This window comes from Oncorhynchus masou, chromosome 24 (assembly GCF_036934945.1).
Source record: "Oncorhynchus masou masou isolate Uvic2021 chromosome 24, UVic_Omas_1.1, whole genome shotgun sequence".
NCBI lineage: Eukaryota > Metazoa > Chordata > Actinopteri > Salmoniformes > Salmonidae > Oncorhynchus > Oncorhynchus masou.
In genome coordinates, this window is record NC_088235.1 from 51,045,179 (window position 1) to 51,066,737 (window position 21,559).

The following is a 21,559-nucleotide window of genomic DNA, read 5'->3' on the forward strand; positions in this document are numbered from 1 at the left end:
CATTCTTACACAGGTATTCCTCTTGTCCAGATGGGTTAGGGCAGTGTGCAGTGTGATTGCGATTGCATCGTCTGTGGACTAATTGGGGCGGTAAGCAAATTGGAGTGGGTCTAGGGTGTCAGGTAGGTGGAGGTGATATGGTCCTTAACTAGTCTCTCAAAGCACTTCATGATGACGGAAGTGAGTGCTACGGGGCGATAGTCATTTAGCTCAGTTACCTTAGCTTTCTTGGGAACAGGAACAATGGTGGCCCTCTTGAAGCGTGTGGTAACAGCAGACTGGGATAAGGATTCATTGAATATGTCCGTAAACACACCAGCCAGCTGGTCTATGCATGCTCTGAGGACGTGGCTAGGGATGCCTTCTGGGCCAGCAGCCTTGCGAGGGTTAACACGTTTAAATGTTTTACTCACGTTGGCTGCAGTGAAGGAGAGCCCGCAGGTTTTGGTAGCGGGCTGTGTCGGTGGCACTGTATTGTCCTCAAAGTGAGCAAAGAAATTGTTTAGTTTGTCTGGGAGCAAGACATCATGGTACGCGACGGGGCTGGTTTTCTTTTCGTAGTCCGTGATTGACCGTAGACTCTGCCACATACCTCTCGTGTCTGAGCCGTTGAATTGCGACTCTACTTTGTCTCTATACTGACGCTTACCTTGTTTGACTGCCTTGCGGAGTGAATAGCGACACTGTTTGTATTCGGTCATGTTTCCGGTCGCCTTGCCCTGATTAAAAGCAGTGGTTCGTGCTTTCAGTTTTGCGTGAATGCTGCCATCAATCCACGGTTTCTGTTTGGGGAAGGTTTTAATAGCCGCTGTGGGTACAATTTCACCGATGCACTTGCTAATAAACTCGCTCACCGAATCAGCATATTCATCAATGTTATTGTCCAATGCTATGCAGAACATATCCCAGTCCATGTGATCGAAGCAATCTTGAAGTGTTGAATCCGATTGCTCGGACCAGCATTGAACAGACCTGAGCACAGGCGTTTCCTGTTTTAGTTTCTGTCTAAAGGCTGGGAGCGATAAAAATGGAGTCGTGGTCAGATTTTACGAAAGGAGGGCGGGGGAGGGCTTTGTATGCGTCGCGGAAGTTAGAGTAACAATGATCCAGGGTTTTGCCAGCCCGAGTCACTCATTCAATATGCTGATAAAATTTAGGGAGCCTTGTTTTCAGATTAGCCTGTTAAAATCCAGCCTTGGGCTATGCAGCCTGCAGCATTGAAGGTCCCCAAGAATACAGTGGCTTTCATCATTCTTAAATTGAAGAGGTTTGGAACCAGCAAGACTCTTCATAGAGCTGGCTGCCTGGCCAAACTGTGCAATCGGGGGAGAAGGGCCATGGTCAGGGAGGTAACCAACAACCTGAAGGTCACTGACAGAGCTCTATAGTTCTTCTGTCGAGTTAGGAGAACCTTGCAGAAGGACGACCATCTCTGCAGCACTCCTCCAATCAGGCCTTGATGGTAGAGAGTGGCCAGACGGAAGCCACTCCTCAGTAAAAGGCACATGACAGCCCACTTGGAATTTGCCAAAAAGCACCTAAAGACTCTCAAACCATGAGAAACAAGATTTAACTCTTTGGCCTGAATGCCAAGCGTCAAGTCTGGAGGAAACCTGGCACCATCCTTATGGTGAAGCATGGTGGTTACAGCATCATGCTATGGGGATGTTTTTCAGCAGCAGGGACTGGGAGACTAGTCAGGATCAGGGAAAAGATGAACAGAGCAAAGTACAGTGAGATCCTTAATGAAAACCTGCTCCAGAGCGCTCAGGACCTAAGACTGGGGCGAAGGTTCACCTTCCAACAGGACAACGACCCTAAGCACACATCCAAGACAATGCAGGAGTGGCTTCGGGACAACTCTCAATGTCCTTGAGTGGCCAGCTAGAGCCCGTACTTGAACATCTCTGGAGAGACCTGAAAATAGCAGTGCAGCAATGCTCCTCATCCAACCTCACAGAGTTTGAGAGGATCTGCAGAGAAGAATTAAATACAGGTGTGCCAAGCTTGTAGTGTCACACCCACGAGGACTCAGGGCTGTAGTCGCTGCCCAAAGTGCTTCAACAAAGTACTAAATCAAGGGTCTGAATACTTATGTAAATATAATATTTCAGTTATTTTGAAAAATATCTAAATTAGCAAAAGGTCCTAAAATCCAGTTTTTGCCCTGTCGTTATGGGGTATTGTGTGTAGATTGATGAGTGAAAAAAACCATTGTATCAATTATACGATAAGGCTGCAACTTATCAAAATGTGGAAAAAGTCCAGGGATCTGAATACTTTCCGAAGGCACTGTATGTGCACACTGCTCACAGGCACACACACACACACACAGTTGGAGTGGATCCATCCAGTCCAGCGGCTCTTGTTGACGAGCTCTGTTCCCCATGGGATCCCACATCATTACAGAACTGATGTGTCCTCTGGGATCTCATCACCACAGCTGGTCCAGGACCAGTGCTTGTGCAACCCACGTGGTTCTGTGAACCACACTCATGTGATAAGTAACATTGCCAGAGACACCAAGACTTAGCTACCCAAGCAGTGATTCTCAACCAATTTGCTAACAGGAATAGACAGCTAACAGGGTCGGACTCTCTCCCTTGAGGATCACTGAAATCAAAACTACCCAAGGAAAACTATGAAGTTCCTAGTTGTGAAGTGAAACTATGAAGTTCCTAGGTCCCGATATTTTTCCTCCGCCAGGAACCTGTGTGTTCCGGGAACCAGACACGAAGTTACAGTTGTGTGTCCAATCAAACCCACCACCACAGCTGGTCCTAGATCAGCACTTACAGGCTTCTAATCCAACTTGGCAATGTGTCTCACCCTCCTCTGTACTAAAGGCACTGGTCTGTTTAGCACCGTGGGAGTTTGGCAGGCTAGCCAGAGCCCCACCCAACACCTGTGTCATAGGAAACCATTGCAGGGGTAAACACTAGTCAAAACAGGGTGGAGAGACTCCACACTAGACAAAATATTAGGCTCATTTTGAGGGGGAAGAAAAAAAAAAATGAGCCCTTTGTTTTAGTGAATAAAGATGCCACTGTAACTTTTGAAGCCACCAATTTGATACAATGACACACCTCATAGTTAATATATAATCAATTACTACACCCTGAGCTACGTAATGGTCTATTTGCTTAAGTGGAAACAAATGTAGACAATTTTACGAGGATTTCCTCTGCATTATTATCACAGAACACTAACACAACCAATAGATGATGTTGCTCTGAGACTCACAAGGGAGTGTGTCAACACCATGCAGTGTTGCTGTGCTACTGCTCCCGGGATGACCTTGAGATTGACACCAGGCCAGTATGAACGAAGCTGTCAGAGAGCAGAGAGACATGAGCATCCAACCACAGATAAAGCCCAGATTTTCTGCCACTAAAAACCTTTCTGGATTCTGACAACAGAAATAGAAAAAAACATGAATAGAAATGTGCTTTTCCCTCAGAAAATACGATGGGGTGTCTAGTTCCCATTTGGATGCCTGATCAGACAACTCTTATTCTCCGCTGCCAGAGGGTGAGAGTCACAGATTTAGAGGAGAATCGTATCCAAATGAGAGCAGAACAATTGAGAAACAATCCCTCATTTTAATTTTCTCATCAGTTTCTCTTGGAACTTGAGTTGTATTTCATTAGTAGCTGCCATCCTTTTGTATGCAGTCATTTGTAAGCTAACTCACTTTGTACCCTTTTTCAAAGCACCCTTCAAATAAAATAATTAGTGATATGATGTGATATTTCTGTGTGCCTCATTTCCCCGTTACTTTAAAAGACTCTATAGCTGTCAGCTGTTTGTACGAGTTTCCTGACACAAGACCCAGCTTTGAGGTAGAAATGAACCACCTTGAGACACCAAAGACTGTCTCACATACCCGATACGTTGTTGTTTACATGCTGCATAGCTCCAGCAACAATGTCCTATCTGGAAACAAACAGTTCAGCATACTTGCTAATAAAACAGTGAGATAGTTTGACTAAATAAGGGAGTGTTGCACTCCCCCTATCTTCCGATCAGGTTTTCCGCAATAGATTATGGGGAGAAATGTGCAGGGTTATTCAAATATCCGAACGGACTTTAGTATTCGAATACCTGTGTGAGTATTCCTTTTTGTAAGAAAAAAAATGATAACACTGAAAAGGCCTTTTCTAAATTTTATTAAAATATCCATGTGACTTTGTTGCATACATGCATATACCACGACATTTCAAATAATACATATATTTTTTGTTTACTTTTACCCAATTTCACGGTATCCAATTGGTAGTTACAGTCTTGTCTCATCCCTGCAACTCCTGAACGCACTCGGGAGAGGCGAAGGTCGAGAGCCATGCGTCCTCCAAAACACAACCCCACCAAGCCGCACTGCCTCTTGACACAATGCCCACTAACCCGGAAGCCAGCCGCACCAATGAGTCACACCAATGTGTCACACCAATGTGTCGGAGGAAACACCGTAACCTGGCGACCGCGTCAGCGTGCACTGTGCCCAGCAACTCTCTTAGGCCACAGCGCCACTCGAGAGGCCCCAAATGATGCATTTTATAAAACAACAAACTTTTCAATTTAGTTATGACGTGCCCCCATAAAAAGACTGGTAGCCGACCGGTAGCCTTCACCTGTGTAGCTTGTTGTTTATGTTAGCCAATCAAATCGGCAAAGAGGCTCAATGTCTAGCTTGTGGAGAGAGTTTGTTTACTAATGCCATGCAAGATGGGATTTAAATTATGAAATTAAAGTTAGCAAAATGAGAAAAAGTAGGCTACAATGACCAACCAACAGGTAGGTTGTTATTTTATCTGAATAATTGGGGAGAAATCACAACATGTGGTCTCAATTTGCCTAGCTAGCTATAGCTAACTGGCTACTCTAGTCAAGACAGGCAGTTATATGAGATGGATAATCTTGTCTGTGGCCGAGTTGCCTCTCTCTCCTTCCGTCTGCTTCCACTAATCTGACCACACACACCGGGCACCTCTGCAGCTGCACCAATAGAGCGCCAGCCTCTCTCCCTTGAACAGCAGTGCTCAGGTTAAAAACGTAAGTATACATAAACAAACATATACAATAAAATACATGTATTTCGAATACCCTGATATCCACCAACAATGTATGATTCTATTTGAATAGTAAAAAAATACAAATAATCAAACCCCATCCCTAATTACGGGAATAGCTCGTAATGGCTTTCATCATCCGTCCACCCTCATTCTGCCCTTCTCTCCTTCTCTTTCTTGGATGTGAGTGTGTGAAAGATGAACAAACACAGCCACAATGACTCAAATATGTGTGTGAAGGAGTCAATATTTCTACCCTGGCCTCAAGTCATCAGCCCGTTGAACAATAAAAAACGGAGAAAACAAAAGGAAGTGAGGAGGATTTTCCATGGCATGGTGATGTCAGGGCTCTGCCGCGGTGCGGTCGCCGAGCTCAGAATGGGGTTTTATAGAAACTGCTCTCTTTCCTACTGTAGATGAAGAGCCAAGACGGCTCAATGGCTTAGGACCAACAGCTGGTTCTTGTTACCTAGCAACTCCCTAGCTGAGGCCATGGTTACAGGTTGGCTCAGAGTGGGGGTCTCACTCTCCTGACTCAATATGGCAACCAGTGGTGAGACAGACATCTTCACTCAAACTAACAGACCTTCAAACCTGGTACACCGAGAGAAAGAGGTTCTGACTCCAACTAAGAAAATAATAAAGAGAGGTATGTGAATGTGTTATGTCTTTGTGTAACAATATATGCCAGGAAAATTAATAAGTGTAATGTGTCTCTTTTGCTGGTCAGTAGCCAAAAGCAGCATGGTTTAAGTCCTGGTGCAGAGACAGTACATGGATGGGTAGTGAGACGGCAGCGTTTCTCTCTCTGGAGTTCTCTCTCATTTCTACTGGAGCTCTGCCAGAGCACTGGAACATTGCACTGCCTCAGAGGGCCAGCTCTCAATCCACATGCATAAAATAAACAATAAAAACACACGCACAATACACATGGACACACACAAAACACCGTTTCCCAGGTACACCTCCTCTAACCCCCGATATAGAATGAATAAGAAAAAGGTCAGGACTCACTATTGTACAGGATGAATCAGCACGGGGCCATAACATGAGTCAAGGTGCATACTGTGTGAGTATATGCGTGTATGTGAGCAAGAGAAAGAGAGAGAGAGAGCAAGAGGGTAAAGAACATATCATCTTCTTTTGTTGGCAGGTTCTCCCCTTCCAGACCCCATCTGGACCATATCGCCCCCCCCCCCCATCCCCCCTGTAGACACACAAAGCCCCTGCTTGTCCTCCCTCTGCCTGCCATCCTTCCCCACTCTCATCACCACCCTGCTGCCCCTGCCCTGTCACCAACCCCACCAACCAACCCCCCTGCCCTGTCACCAGCCCCACCAACCAACCCCTCCCCTGCCACCAACCCCACCAACCAACCCCTCCCCTGCCCTGTCACCAACCCCTCCCCTGTCACCAACCAACCCCTCCCCTGCCCTGTCACCAGCCCCACCAACCAACCCCTCCCCTGCCACCAACCCCACCAACCAACCCCTCCCCTGCCCTGTCATCAACCCCACCAACCAACCCCTCCCCTGCCCTGTCATCAACCCCACCAACCAAGCCCACCCCTGCCCTGTCACCAGTCCCACCAACCAACCCCTCCACTGCCCTGTCACCAACCAACCCCTTCCCTGCACTGTCACCAACCCCACCAACCAACCCCTCCCCTGTCACCAACCCCACCAACCAACCCCTCCCCTGCCCTGTCACCAGCCCCACCAACCAACCCCTCCCCTGCCCTGTCACCAGCCCCACCAACCAACCCCTCCCCTGCACTGTCACCAACCAACCCCTCCCCTGCCCTGTCACCAACCAACCCCTCCCCTGTCACCAACCAACCCCTCCCCTGTCACCAACCAACCCCTCCCCTGCCAAAAGAAAGGGCAGAAATGGGGACAGAGAAAGAAAGGGAGAAGAGATACAAGGAAACTAGAGAGAGTGGAGGAGCTGGAGAGGGGGAGAGCGAATGAGAGATAATGAGACCCATGATAGAGAGAGGGAGGAAGATGAGAAAGAACGTCCGTCTTCCTAAATGGCAGCCTTTGTGCTTCCCCAGAGAGGCTCACTCTCTAGAGCACAGTTGGGGGGCCAGAGACAAAAGCAGGCGACTAGTGGACAGCACACTTCAGCTCCCATTCAACCACACTGGCATTCTTTACACAGGAAACTACCACACATGGACCATACATACACCACAGGGAGGAAAACACACGCACACACACACACACACACACACACACACAACTGCCTGCCATGTAGACAGACTCTCTGGGATTTAATGTGGTAATAACTACATACGGTTTACAATGTAGCTAAACACTGTATAAGAACATGCATGCACACCACACACACACAGACAAACGCAGACATCACTCACTCATACTCCTGGAAACACACATGACCATTCTTCAATGACCACCCCCCAACACTCCCAACACTCAATTACAACCCCCCCCTCCCTCGTTCTTCTCTGCTCACTCACTCGCCTTCCTTCCCTTTTGATTTACAGGGTTCACTGGTTTCAAGCCAAGTAGAGAGGCAGATGCACACACATTCTTTCATGACACACGTCATTGCAGAAAGGCTGAGGTTCAATTGCCTCGAGCCGTACAGACCCCCCCTGCACACATGCTTCCATACATGACACCCCACACAGGTACACGTACACATACGCACGCACGTGCACACACACACACACAGAACAACCAACAGGAAACATGCTCCTTGCCTGGGAAATGCGGTCTCCACATTCTTCAGATTAAGGGAGGCACATGACAATGGCAGAACGAAAGAAAAAAAAAGAAGTGGGCAGGGGGGATTCTCCGAGTGTGTCCTGAGGGTATCCCCTCCGCGGCCGCCTCCTCTCTTTCTCCCCCTCCCTCCTCTTCCCTCTCTCCTTTCTTCTTGCTCAGTCTCTATCCGCCACTCGTTGTCCAAAAGCACCCTTCACCTTACCCTCAGCTGTTCCATACTTGAGAGCTGTGTGGGGGGTAACAGGGTCAGGACAGGGTGGATTATGAATAGTCTCGGACTGAGAAGAAGCGTCACTTCTTTTACCTCCGGGGCATAAACAGCTCTTTTCCAGTCAGCATCCGCCAGCAAATCTTCTCTCTTCTCCTCTCGTCGATCGCAAATATCTCCTCTCTCCGTCTTTGTCTTCCTCTCTATCCCTCCCTCCCTACTGCACACTCCGTTCTGGCTATTTAGATCGCAGGCTTTCTCCACCAGCCTTTGTGTGAGGCCGAGAGCGAGGAAGAAAGAAAGGAAGAAAAGACAGGGAAAACAAGTGAGCAAACCAGAGAGCCCCAGCTACGTAGGAGAAAAAAAAAGAGAAAAATGAAAATAAAATAAAAAATCCATAAAGGAGTTCCAGTCAAAACGAGTGGTGTGGTGTGGCGCTCTGCTCCTGGCGTGGACAACTCACTCTTCCGTTCGCTCTGCTCGCACTCAACACATTTTCCTTCCCTTATTTTTTCCCCTTCCCCCTTTCCCCTCACTCTCAGTTTTATTATTTGTGATCTGGCCTTCACAGCATTTTAAGAATGCCAGCCCCTTTTTTCCCCACTTTCCCTCTCCCTCCTTTTCACACTCTGTTATTTCCCTCCTGCTTCCCCCTTCCTCCTTTCTTCACAAAACATCCCATTTATTTTCAAAACCAGAGTTGGGTAGGTTACTTTCTAAATGTAATCTGCTACAGTTGTAATCCTCCCGAGTCAGGCAGCAGTCTGAGGCACTGCATCTCAGTGCTAGAGGCATCTGGTTCGATCCGGGGCTGTATCACAACCGGCCGTGATCGGGAGTCCCAAAGGGCGATGCACAATTGGCCCAGCGTCGTCCAGGTTAGGCCGTCATTGTAAAATAAGAATGTGTTTTTAACTAGCTTGCCTAGTTAAAGGGGGTGGCAGGCATTAGAAGAAGACAAAAACGTATGTTACCCATTGAACGACATCTATTGCAGGACAAATCAATGTTAAAGTTAACATAGCTGGCCATATATGGATGTTAAATTTGACTTTATGGGTTGGATATGTAGGTTTCTTCTAACCCATCGCTTTCTACTACATATAATAATACGATTAAATTATATCTTTACATTAAAAACCAAAGTCTATCAGAAGTCCAGTCATTCCAATAAATGTTATGCCCTTTGATCTTCAAGAATAGGACCGGTAAATATGGAAGTATAGATTAGACAAATTGTTATACCTGAACATGACCCCAAAACTAAGGACTTAATAACCAGCCCTACTCTGTTGTTTATTGTGTTGTCATGGAGGACTGATTGGGCTCATTGATTCGAGTTGAAAAATAAATGCTGCGCTCGTGGAATGGCATGCTTTGAGCACTACTGAAAAGAGCTATTTACATGTGAAAAATGAATGTCATGTACTGCATTTGCTATAGGCCTATTGTTTACCTTTTTGTTGGTGACACTTTATATTGATAATATGCAGCGGTTTAAAGGGCAAATCCACAGATGAAACAATAACAAAATGGTCGCCCCGCCTCTGTTTTGGTAAACAGCCGAGGGATGGGCCTGGAGAAATGTAACCACTCTCAGATTAAGACAGAGCTATGGATGCAAGGACTGACCATCCATGATATCAAAATTATTGTTTTATCCATGTTATGAGGCTATACACTATGTGTTTACATTTACAATGTTTACAAACATTGGAGAAAAACAAGAACATATTTTGGGTTCTCATGGAGTGTGACAGTTGAACTAAGCTCATAAGGCACTGAAGTTATATTCTTCAAGAATGAAATATACATTTTATATATAAATATATATATAAGTCCAATTGATGTAGCAACTACAGATTTTCCCTTTAAGTCTATTAAAAGTGGGCGAGTTTGAGCATGTGTCCATTAGGCCTATGGCTTAAATTTTTTTATCAGTATGAATTAGATTGAGCAATAAAAGCCCCAGTAGATTCCATAGGCTGGGATCCGCACTATGCAGCTGTTGCAAGAGCACATTTTTCACTGGCTGTCCACTGGTTTCAAAAACAATGATCGATAGGCAGCTTAAACTTCTTGAATTCAACTATTATTGGGTTCAAATACACATGTAGATTTGTGAACAGCCATCCACAACAACCACAATCCATAAGGCGCAAATAGCTAAATGAGAGCAGCAGTGTGATTCACATCAATGCGCTATGCAGATATCAATAATACGTGATGTCAGTATCACCGTAAACTACACCACTGCTGTCATCCATACCTCCAAGCATTTATTCAAGTTGGATAATCTTTGGATGCCGAAAGCAGTCACACCATTGGAAGACATAGCTTGGACTGTAGCCTACAAAAGCCTATTCCTGCTCTTTTCCTGCGATCCATCAAACCTATTTGGTGTGTCATCATAGTGGTCTCTGACTCGTTGTCAGACTCGCTCAGGTGGAACAAACTTACATTTGTGCCTTTTTTCAATGCTGATTTGAAATGTCATTGAGATAACAGAAGTGTCAAGGATTTTGTTCCGCAAACATCCTTCCTGAATTTAAAAGTGACCCTCGAAGTAATCAGTTTTGCAAAAGTATCTGTAATCTGATTAATCTGATTTTGTAATACCTTACATGTAACAGAATACATGTAATCAGTTACTCCCCAACCCTATTCAAACCCAAATCAGTGAAGTACACATATGGTGTATTTCCATCTAATGTCTAACGGATCAACAAAAGATTACAGTAAAATATCAACATCATCACCTGCCAACATTAAGTATAACCGACACACGACAAATAAACAAAAATAAACAAATGTATGCACACACATACACAAAAAAACACAGAAGAATGAGTCTGCAGTTAAGGATTCCTAAACGATTAAGTTGACAAAGAACTGGAAATCTGGAAAAATCACTGGCATGTTCCCAGGAAAGTAACCTCTCCTACAATCACCTGCATGTTGTCCCTTAATGTTCACAACCTCACATGGTTTGGTGGCGTCTGTCACCAATTTGTAATGACAATACATTAACGTAGACAACCATAGGACATGCACACCTACATAGAAACATGTGCTCTCACACACACACACACACACACACACACACACACACACACACACACACACACACACACACACACACACACACACACACACACACACACACTGTTAAACCCTTTTCTGAACCCACTCTTCCTGTGGTCTTGGTGGCAGTGACAGCAGTGAAGGGTTAATTAATTCTCAGTCAAACTCAGTCAGACAAAACCAGGTCAGAAACACAGAGGGAGCGTATAGAGCTGAGCTTCCCCTGCCAGAATGCACACACTGTAGAGCAGGGGTTGGCAAGGGGCCGAAACCGGGTGAGGGGGATTTTAGTTTTGGTCAAAAACATTATTTTTTTTAATCACCAGGAATTAAGCTAAAAATGTGTTTAATGTAGGAAATCTGTCCCAAGTATTCCCACAAATAAAAAAAATAGATAGGTGATCGTTTCTCAATGTTATCAAGGTAAGAAATGATTATTTTCAAATACAATAATTTCATACCATGATTAAATTGAGGCACAATGTAATCAAGGTATTAAACACACTTGCACTCTTTAAAAGTTTAGTTTGGCTCAGTGGTGTTCTAACCCCCAACACAGGACTTACAGATTGTTTACTTCTAGGGCTAGTACTCTGAAGGAGTAAACCCCAACACAGGACTTACAGATTGTTTACTTCTAGGGCTAGTACTCTGAAGGAGTAAACCCCAACACAGGTCTTACAGATTGTTTACTTCTAGGGCTAGTACTCTGAAGGAGTAAACCCCAACACAGGACTTACAGATTGTTTACTTCTAGGGCTAGTACTCTGAAGGAGTAAACCCCAACACAGGACTTACAGATTGTTTACTTCTAGGGCTAGTACTCTGAAGGAGTAAACCCCAACACAGGTCTTACAGATTGTTTACTTCTAGGGCTAGTACTCTGAAGGAGTAAACCCCAACACAGGACTTACAGATTGTTTACTTCTAGGGCTAGTACTCTGAAGGAGTAAACCCCAACACAGGACTTACAGATTGTTTACTTCTAGGGCTAGTACTCTGAAGGAGTAACCCCCAACACAGGACTTACAGATTGTTTACTTCTAGGGCTAGTACTCTGAAGGAGTAAACCCCAACACAGGACTTACAGATTGTTTACTTCTAGGGCTAGTACTCTGAAGGAGTAAACCCCAACACAGGACTTACAGATTGTTTACTTCTAGGGCTAGTACTCTGAAGGAGTAAACCCCAACACAGGACTTACAGATGGTTTACTTCTAGGGCTAGTACTCTGAAGGAGTAAACCCCAACACAGGACTTACAGATTGTTTACTTCTAGGGCTAGTACTCTGAAGGAGTAAACCCCAACACAGGACTTACAGATTGTTTACTTCTAGGGCTAGTACTCTGAAGGAGTAAACCCCAACACAGGACTTACAGATTGTTTACTTCTAGGGCTAGTACTCTGAAGGAGTAAACCCCAACACAGGACTTACAGATTGTTTACTTCTAGGGCTAGTACTCTGAAGGAGTAAACCCCAACACAGGACTTACAGATTGTTTACTTCTAGGGCTAGTACTCTGAAGGAGTAAACCCCAACACAGGACTTACAGATGGTTTACTTCTAGGGCTAGTACTCTGAAGGAGTAAATTTAAGGCAGGGCTGGAGCTCACCGACAAAATGCCCTACAATAGGACTTAAAAGGATTTAGAAATTCAGGTTAAGAAGTCCGCCTTCAATTAGAGGTTATTCTACAACCACACCCCAACCGTCTAGGAACAAACAAACACCTCAGTGTGCAAGAATGGAACACTATTAATTGACACATGTTAGAAATGGCATCTATGCCTAACATATCAATGACAAAGCTTGTTTCAATGACTTCATTAACCAAACCCAAACAGAGTATACAAAATATTAAGGACACCTTTCCATAACATATACTGACGAGGTGAATCCAGGTGAAAGCTGTGATCCTTTATTGATGTCACTTGTTAAATCCACTTCAGTCAGTGAAGGGGAGGATACCGGTTAAATAAGGATTTTTAAGCCTTGAAACAAATTGAGACATGGATGGTGCATGTGTGCCATTCAGAGGGTTAATGAGAAAACCACAAAATGTAAGTGCTTTTGAATGGGGTATGGTAGTAGGTACCAGGCGCACCGGATTGTGTCAAGAACAGCAATGCTGCTGGGTTTTTCAAGCTCAACAGTTTCCTGCGTGTATCAAGAATGGTCCACCACCCAAAGGTCATCCAGCCAACCTGACACGATTGTGGGAAGCATTAGTCAACATGGGCCAGCATCGCTGTAGAACGCTGTCAACACCTTGTAGAGGCTGTTCTAAGGGCAAAAGGGGGTGCAACTCAATGTTAGAAAGGTGTCCCTAATGTTTGGTATGCTCAATGTACATCAAATGGGTCAGCCCAGTAGAACACACGTTCTGCATATTGTCGCTAATTGATGTTAACTCAGCTTTGTGAGGGATATATATATATTTATATCGAGAGAGAGACAGACGAGGATGGCACAGCAGCAGGTGGACTCCAGATGTGTCTTGGGGGAGGGTGTCTCAGCTCTGGTGCTCCTCTTTTCTCATTTTGCTCTCTCCATCGCTTTCCTCTCTGTGTGTCATGAGCCATCTGGCCTGGTAACACAGTGATAGAGAGAAAAAGAGAGAGAAAAGCTCCCCTATACCCTCCACCTAAACACTGTCTACAGAGAAACGCACAAAGACACACACACAGTGAGTGATAAGTCATGCACACACGCACATGCAAGTACACGCACAGGCCTGCGCACACACACACACAGCTGGGCTCTGTTCCAGCTGAAGGCAGAAAGCTGTTTGGGGAGATGTCAGCTCACAACACCAGGGATGGAGTTACAGGAAGACGCCTACCATTTACACACTCACACACACACACACACACACACAGCTGGACAAGATAAAGGAGGTGTAGCGAAGCTTGCTTATCAGTCCTGATGTTGTCTTGCCGGAAACCTGATGATAGTCACTGACTCAGCGCTAGAGCCTTAATGAGTGAACACATTCATGTGCTGCTGGTGTGTGTGGAATTAAATCCTAGGTGAGGTCGTTTCTGCGAAATCCCTCCCATAAGGTTCAGAAGTTGGATAAGACTTAATCGCAAATAATTTATTTTTTAAATGTACAAAGCCATTAGATCCAGACACATTATCATCAGATCGCATAACTCCTTTTGTCAGGCAGATACCAAGGTATGAAAGAAACATAAAAGACAAGCTAGAATAGGGACAGAGAATAAGGGACACGTGTGGAGGTGGAGAGCAGGAATCATAACCCTGAAGGGCTATTCCTATACGGCTACTACTCTACAGTCACACAGAAAATGAGGTTCCTTTTCCAAGATGGCCTCCCTCTGGTAAAACACAGTCAGCCAGTGTAGGAAAGCATTTCAACCATGCAAAGCCTCTATATTCCCATATATTCTCATCTGGGGAAAACAAGGTTAGTGCAGCCACTTCTGCTCTGTAATTTAATAGCCATGAAGTTTTCATTTTCTCTGGATGAATTATTCAATGTGACTTCCTGCTTGGCAGAGAGATAAAGAGTATAAGAGAAGCAGAAGAGAGAGTGTGAAAGAGGGAGGAGGAGTGGAGGGGTTGGATAGGGTTTCAAATTTCTCATTTCTTTTCTTTCATTTCATTTCATTCTCCTTTGATTTTCATTTTCATACTCCAACTCTCTCTCTCACACTATCAGTCCTCAGCCGTCCTCACTCTTTCTCATCTAGCAAAGCATAGTGTATCATTCATATAAAAAGTTATTATAAATTGCTATGGAATATTATGATATTATATATTATTATATACTATATTTATATATATAGTTCAAAAGTTGGGTCAATTAGAATTGTCCTTGTTTTTGGAAGAAATTTGAATTGACAATTTTTTAAATAACATCAATTTGATCAGAAATACAGTGTACATATTGTGAATGTTGTTAAATAATATTGTAGCTGGAAACGGCTGATTGTTTATGGAATATCTACATAGGAGTACAGAGGCCCATTATCAGCAACCATCACTCCTGTGTTCCAATGGCACGTTATGTTAGCTAATCCAAGCTTATCATTTTAAAAGGCTAATTGATCATTAGAAAACCCTTTTGCAATTATGTTAGTACAGCTGAAAATGGTTGTGTTGATTAAAGAAGCAATTAAACTGGCCTTCGTTAGGCTAGTTGAGTATCTGGAGCATCAGCATTTGGGGTTCAATTGCAGGCTCAAAATGGCCAGAAACAAATATATTTTTCTGAAACTCATCAGTCTATTCTTGTTCGGAGAAATGAAGGCTATTCCATGCAAGAAATTGCCAAGAAACTGAAGATCTCGTACCACACTGTGTACTACTCCCTTCACAGAACAGCGCAAACTTGCCCTACCCAGAATAGAAAGAGGAGTGGGAGTCCCCGGTGCACAACTGAGCAAGAGGACATGTACATTAGAGTGTCTAGTTACAGAAACCCTCACAAGTCCTCAACTGGCAGCTTCATTAAATAGTACCCACAAAACACCAGTCTCAATGTCACAAGTGAAGACGTGACTCCGGGATGCTGGCCTTCTAGGCAGAGTTCCTCGGTCCAGTGTCTGTTCTTTTGCCCATCTTAATATTTTATTTTTATTGGCCAATCTGAGATATGGCTTTTTCTTTACAACTCTAAATTCTCTTTATATTTCACAACATTTTAGGTACCACAGGCTGTCCCAACACATAATGACATGCAAGTGAATTCTGACACTGTAAAAGGACCTGATAATTGACTCTAAAATATTGTATTCTATACCCATTTGAAGAGAAACAAGTTATTTATTCATGTGTATGATAAGATGAAATATTCTCTCAGGGAACTCTACTTAAATCTTAGGAGACCCTACATGGGTCCCGGACCCCAAGTTTGGGAACCACTATACTATTAACCTCTCTCTGTGTATCTTTTTTGCCTCCTTCATTGCAGCCTGACTCACCACTCTCTGTCTCACTACTCAGTATAAAGAACATTTATTTTGTTATGAGAACTTACAGTAGCCAATCTTTTGATTATAGCTAGCTTCATTTCAGTCAACTGCTCCTGCTGAGGTTTGGCTCCGTTCAACGTTAGCTTCTAACTTCATCCTTCTAGCTAGCTAGATATAGATAGCTACCTGGCTAATAGCCAGAGCCCTTGAGCTACCTAGCTAGCTGGAGATCTGATTGAAATATCAGCGACTATTTACCAGTTGTACACTCATTCTCAGAGAGTCAGGTTTTTTTTTGTTGGGGGGGATGTCTGTTGAAACTCCAGGAGTCGAGCGAAGTTAAAAACATTCCCACTGTTAGCGGTGTCTCGCTGCTACTTAACACTGTAGGTCTAGGCCAAGGGAGCTTGTTTCTCCTCTCGGCCTATGTCGTGGGTGGAGTTTCCCGTTGAGCAAAGCGTTGAATGAATGTGCTGCTAACAAGGCAAATACGGGGGAGTAGGCGAGCATAACGAGCATAAATAAATCATTCATGATTCCACTCGTTCGCAGAGGTAAGCGCGGTTCGAAATCTGACCAAGAAGCCTTCTGAGCGTTGATCAATGCAATAAGTGGGTTAACAATAATTATCTAATTAGAAGGCTAGTAAATACTATTTCACAAATAAAAAGGTGTGAAAACATTTACCCTCCACTACATCCCTGGTTGGGTCTGGCAAAACCCATTCAGAAACATTGATATCCTGCCAGGCAGGAATGAATCTACAATTGCCCGGCATTTTAGCTATCAACGTGACGTTTGGCGGTGCCTAATCATTCGGTTCTGTACCTGCCTGGCAGAGTGGCAGTGTGGGTGGAATGAACGCGCTTCGCCTGGCAACCAGAACGCAAAACACTTCATGAAATAAAACTCGGTAGTCTGCCTGGAAATGAATTTGCAAGACCAATAAATGTCTCAAAAATGTTCATGTTAACATATTTGATAATCTTCTGTTCTTTCAAGTACTAACTTGAGAAAATGTCTGATTTCCAATGTATTCCAGTACTTGAATTGCAGAGTGCCAAATTCAAGCACTTTAAGCACCTCAAGCACATTGTGTGAATCCTGCCCACTACACAACCTCTCGAGAGGACTCACTGAAAGGCATGATAAAAGGTCATCTCCTTTGACCTGCAACCTAGATTACACCCTGACCTTCACCCTCAGACAAGGGGCGGGTGCTGCTGACAGCCTCATCTCACATCCATGGCAACCCCACCCTTAGCTGTTGTCTGACTACGTCATCACAAAGGCCCTCCCCCATCACCATGCAGGCTGCAGAGCTGGTCCACTGTAGTATAAATCTCATCTCATCCCAGTCCCGCCAGCTGGCGCATAGGGCAGACAACTGTAGTATACAGTATCTAGCCTAATGCACACTGAATCAATGCCTCTTAAAGATGCACTCAAGGATTTTAAGTACAACAAATGAGTAACATATAGTATGAATTGGATGCGTTTCATATCATACAAATTGCAAAAAAATAATCAAATAAAACGACTTAAATGAAACGGATGATGTAGTACACAATAAACTGGGACCACAATAAACTGGGATTGTGAGGCACCACTCAAAACTACTGGCTGAAAATATAAAGTTCGAGAGTGCATCTTTAATCCTAGAACAATTGCGTGTTGATGTAAAAACTGAACCCATTTCAAATATAATCTACCATCTAGAGAACCACAGATCATAATGCCCATCACGCTAGGGAAGAGCGACTCGTGTGTCACGCACATACTGACCTGGACTGGCATCACGCTGTGTGGCTGGCATCCATGGATCTGAGTGCAAGCACTCCCAGTGGCACCTAAGAAGAGGTGCCACTCAGCCTTATACAGTATTCAAACCCCTTGCCTTTGTCCACATTTTGTTACGTTACAGCCTTACTCTATAAATGATCAGCCCATAACGAAAAAGTCAAAACAGGTTTTTAGACACCGTATTTATATACAGTACCAGTCAACAGTTTGGACAAAAGTTTACTCATTCCAGGTTTTTTCTTTATTTTTACTATTTTCTACATTGTAAAATAATAGTGAAGACATCAAAACTATGCAGTGGTGGAAAAAGTACCCAATTGTCATACTTGAGTAAAAGTAAAGATACCTTAATAGCAAAAGACTCAAGTAAAAGTCACCCAGTAAATTACTACTGGAGTATAAATCTAAAAGTATTTGGTTTTAAATATAGTAACGTATATTAAGCAAACCAGACAACACAATTTTTAAAAAATGTTTTTATTTACGGATAGCCAAGGGCACACTCCAACAGTCAGACATAATTTACAAACAATGCATTTGTGTTTGCGTTTGTCAAAGTTGTGAAAATATATAAGTAGTAAAGTACAGATACCCCCCAAAAATGACTTAAGTAAAAATACTTTAAAGTACTACTTAAGTACTTTACACAACTAAGAAATAACACATACAAAATCATGGAGTAACCAAGAAAGTGTTAAACAATTCAAAATATTATATTTTATATGAGATTATTCAAAGTAGCCACCCTTTTCCTTGATGACAGCTTTGCACACTCTTAGCATTCTCTCAACCAGCTTCATGAGGTAGTCACCTGGAATGCATTTCAATTAACAGGTGTGCCTTCTTAATGCCAATCAGTTGTGTTGTGACAAGGTAGGGGGTAAACAGAATATAGCCCTACTTGGTAAAAGACCAAGTCCGTATTATGATAAGTACAGCTCAAATAAGCAAAGAGAAATGACAGTCCATCATTACGTTAAGACATGAAGGTCAGTAAATGCGGAACATTTCAAGACCTTTGAACAATTATTCAAGTGCAGTCGCAAAAACCATCAAGCGCTATGATGAAACTGGCTCTCATGAGGACTGCCACAGGAAAGGATGACCCAGAGTTACCTCTGCTGCAGAGGACAATTTCATTTGAGTTACCAGCCTCAGAAATTGCAGCTCAAATTAATTCTTCAGAGTTCAAGTAACAGACATCTCAACATCAACTGTACAGAGAAGACCTTGTGGAATCATGCCTTCATGGTCAAAATGCTGCAAAGAAACCACTACTAAAGGACACCAATAATAAGAAGAGACTTGCTTAGGCCAAGAAATATTAGCAATGGACACTAGACCAGTGGAAATCTGTCCTTTGGTCTGATGTGTCCAAATTTGAGATTTTTGGCTCCAACTGCCGTGTCTTTGTGAGATGCAGAGTAGTTGCATGGATTATCTCTGCATGTGTGGTTCTCACCGTGAAGCACGGAGGGGGAGGTGTGATGCTGTTGGGGTGCTTTTCTGAGGACACTGTCAGTGATTTATTTATAATTCAAGGCACATTTAACCAGCATGGCTACCACAGCCTTCTGCAGCAATATGCCATCCCATCTGGTTTGCGCTTAGAGGGACTATAATTTGTTTTTCAACAGGACAATGACCCAACACACCTCCAGGCTGTGTAAGGACTATGTGACCAAGAAGGAGAGTGCTTGAGTGCTACATCAGATGACCTGGCCTCCACAATCACCCGACCTCAACCCAATAGAGAAGGTTTGGGATGAGTTGGACCGCAGAGTGAAGGAAAAGCAGCCAACAAGTGCTCAGCATATGTGGTAACTCCTTCAAGACTGTTGGAAAAGCATTCCAGGTGAAGCTGGTTGAGAGAATGCCAAGAGTGTGCAAAGCTGTCAGGCAAAGGGTGGCTACTTTGACAAGTCTCAAATATATTTAGATTTGTTTAACACTTTTTTGGTTACGACATGATTCCATGTGTGTTATTTCATTGTTTTGATGTCTTCACTACTATTCTACAATGTAGAAAATGATTTTTTAAAGTAAAAATAAAGAAAAACCCTTGAATGAGTCGGGGTGTCCAAACCTTTGACTGGTACCTTCGGTCTCCCAAAACCCACAATAGTGGAATTTTGTAGACAGAAGGTGCTCTTTGGTAAAAGGGGTAAACTGTTCAACAAAAATAAAGGAGGACCAAGGCACTCTTCATATAATTAATTAAAATGCCTTTATTTGCATGGCCTTCTTTAGAGAGTACAAAGATATATTACAATGTCCTCTTTTGAACAGCTTTTCCCAATCAACCCCGATTTGAAGAGGGAGTAGTTACAGAATTCATTGGACAACACCTAGTAAGCAATCAATCAAATGTATTTATAAAGCCCTTCTTACATCAGCTGATGTCTCAAAGTGCTGTACAGAAACCCAGCCTAAAACACAAAACAGCAAGCATTGCAGGTGTAGAAGCATGGTGGCTAGGAAGCAATATTATACACATTAAAAAGTGAAATACTGTAGATATTTTATCAAAAATGCATATTAAGGCTAGAAGTATTAGAACCCCTGGAAAGGTAGTTCAAACCTTGAATATGACTGGGCAAAGTGGTAAGAACAGGAGAGCCATCTATTTTATAGCTTCCCGAGCCCATTTCTTGGAAAGTACACTTTATTGATTTGGTGTTTCAACCGAAAGGTCGCTGCTTGCAAAAATAATAGACTACTTCCCCGGAGATCACATGGGAGAAAACATCGCTCTGAGGTTGAGAGAAGCTTAAGGGTGTTTTCATTATAGTCATTTTAAGAACCGATCCCAGTCCTTTTTAAAGTGAACTCTGGGGTAAAAAAAAATCTGAAGAACTCAGTTTACTTTATATTCACACATCCCTTGCCTTTGAATGAGGATTCAACTCTTTTGCCAGTTCACTTCACCTCTATTGTGGTCCGAGTCCTCTTTGCATTCACATTTCTATTTATTATGTCTCCCCCTCTTCCTCGGGTCCAGCCAAATTAAGGCAGTTATACAATTTAAAAACATCACAATACATTTACAACAAAAGTGTGTGACCTCCGGCCCCTACTCTACTACCACATATCTACAACACAAAATCCATGTGTACATGTGTATGCTATTGTGTGTTTGTATGCATGTGTCTGTGCCTATGTATGCAAGTGTCTGTGCCTATGTTTGTGTTGCTTCACAGTCCCCGCTGTTCCCTAATGGATATTTGTATTTTTTTTAAATCTAATTTGACTGCTTGCATGAGTTACTTGATGTGGAATAGAGTCACGGAGTCATGGCTCTATGTAGTACTGTGCGCCTCCCATAGTCTGTTCTGGATTTGGGGACTGTGAAGAGACCTGTGGTGGCATGTCTCGTGGGGTCTGCATGGGTGTGATTAAGTAGTGATTAAGTCAATCTGTCCTCCACTTTGAGCCAGGAGAGATTGACATGCATATTATTCATTGTAGTTCTCTGTGTACATTAAGGGCCAGCCGTGCTGCCCCGGTCTGAGCCAATTGGAATTTTCTTAGCCTCTTTGTGGCACCTGACCACAACTGAACAGTTGTCCAGGTGCGACAAAACTAGGGCCTGTTGGACCCGCCTTGTTGATAGTGCAATTAAGGCAGGGAAGCTTTTTATTATGGACAGACTTCTCCCCATCTTAGATACTGTTTTATCAATATGTTTTGACCATGACAG

General features: G+C 43.5%; 1 protein-coding gene across 1 annotated transcript in view; it reads right to left on the minus strand.

Annotated features, from left to right (window-relative positions):
* Positions 1-21,559, minus strand: part of LOC135511397 (uncharacterized) — a 48,492-nt gene that overhangs the window by 14,123 nt on the left and 12,810 nt on the right. The window lies entirely within an intron of this gene.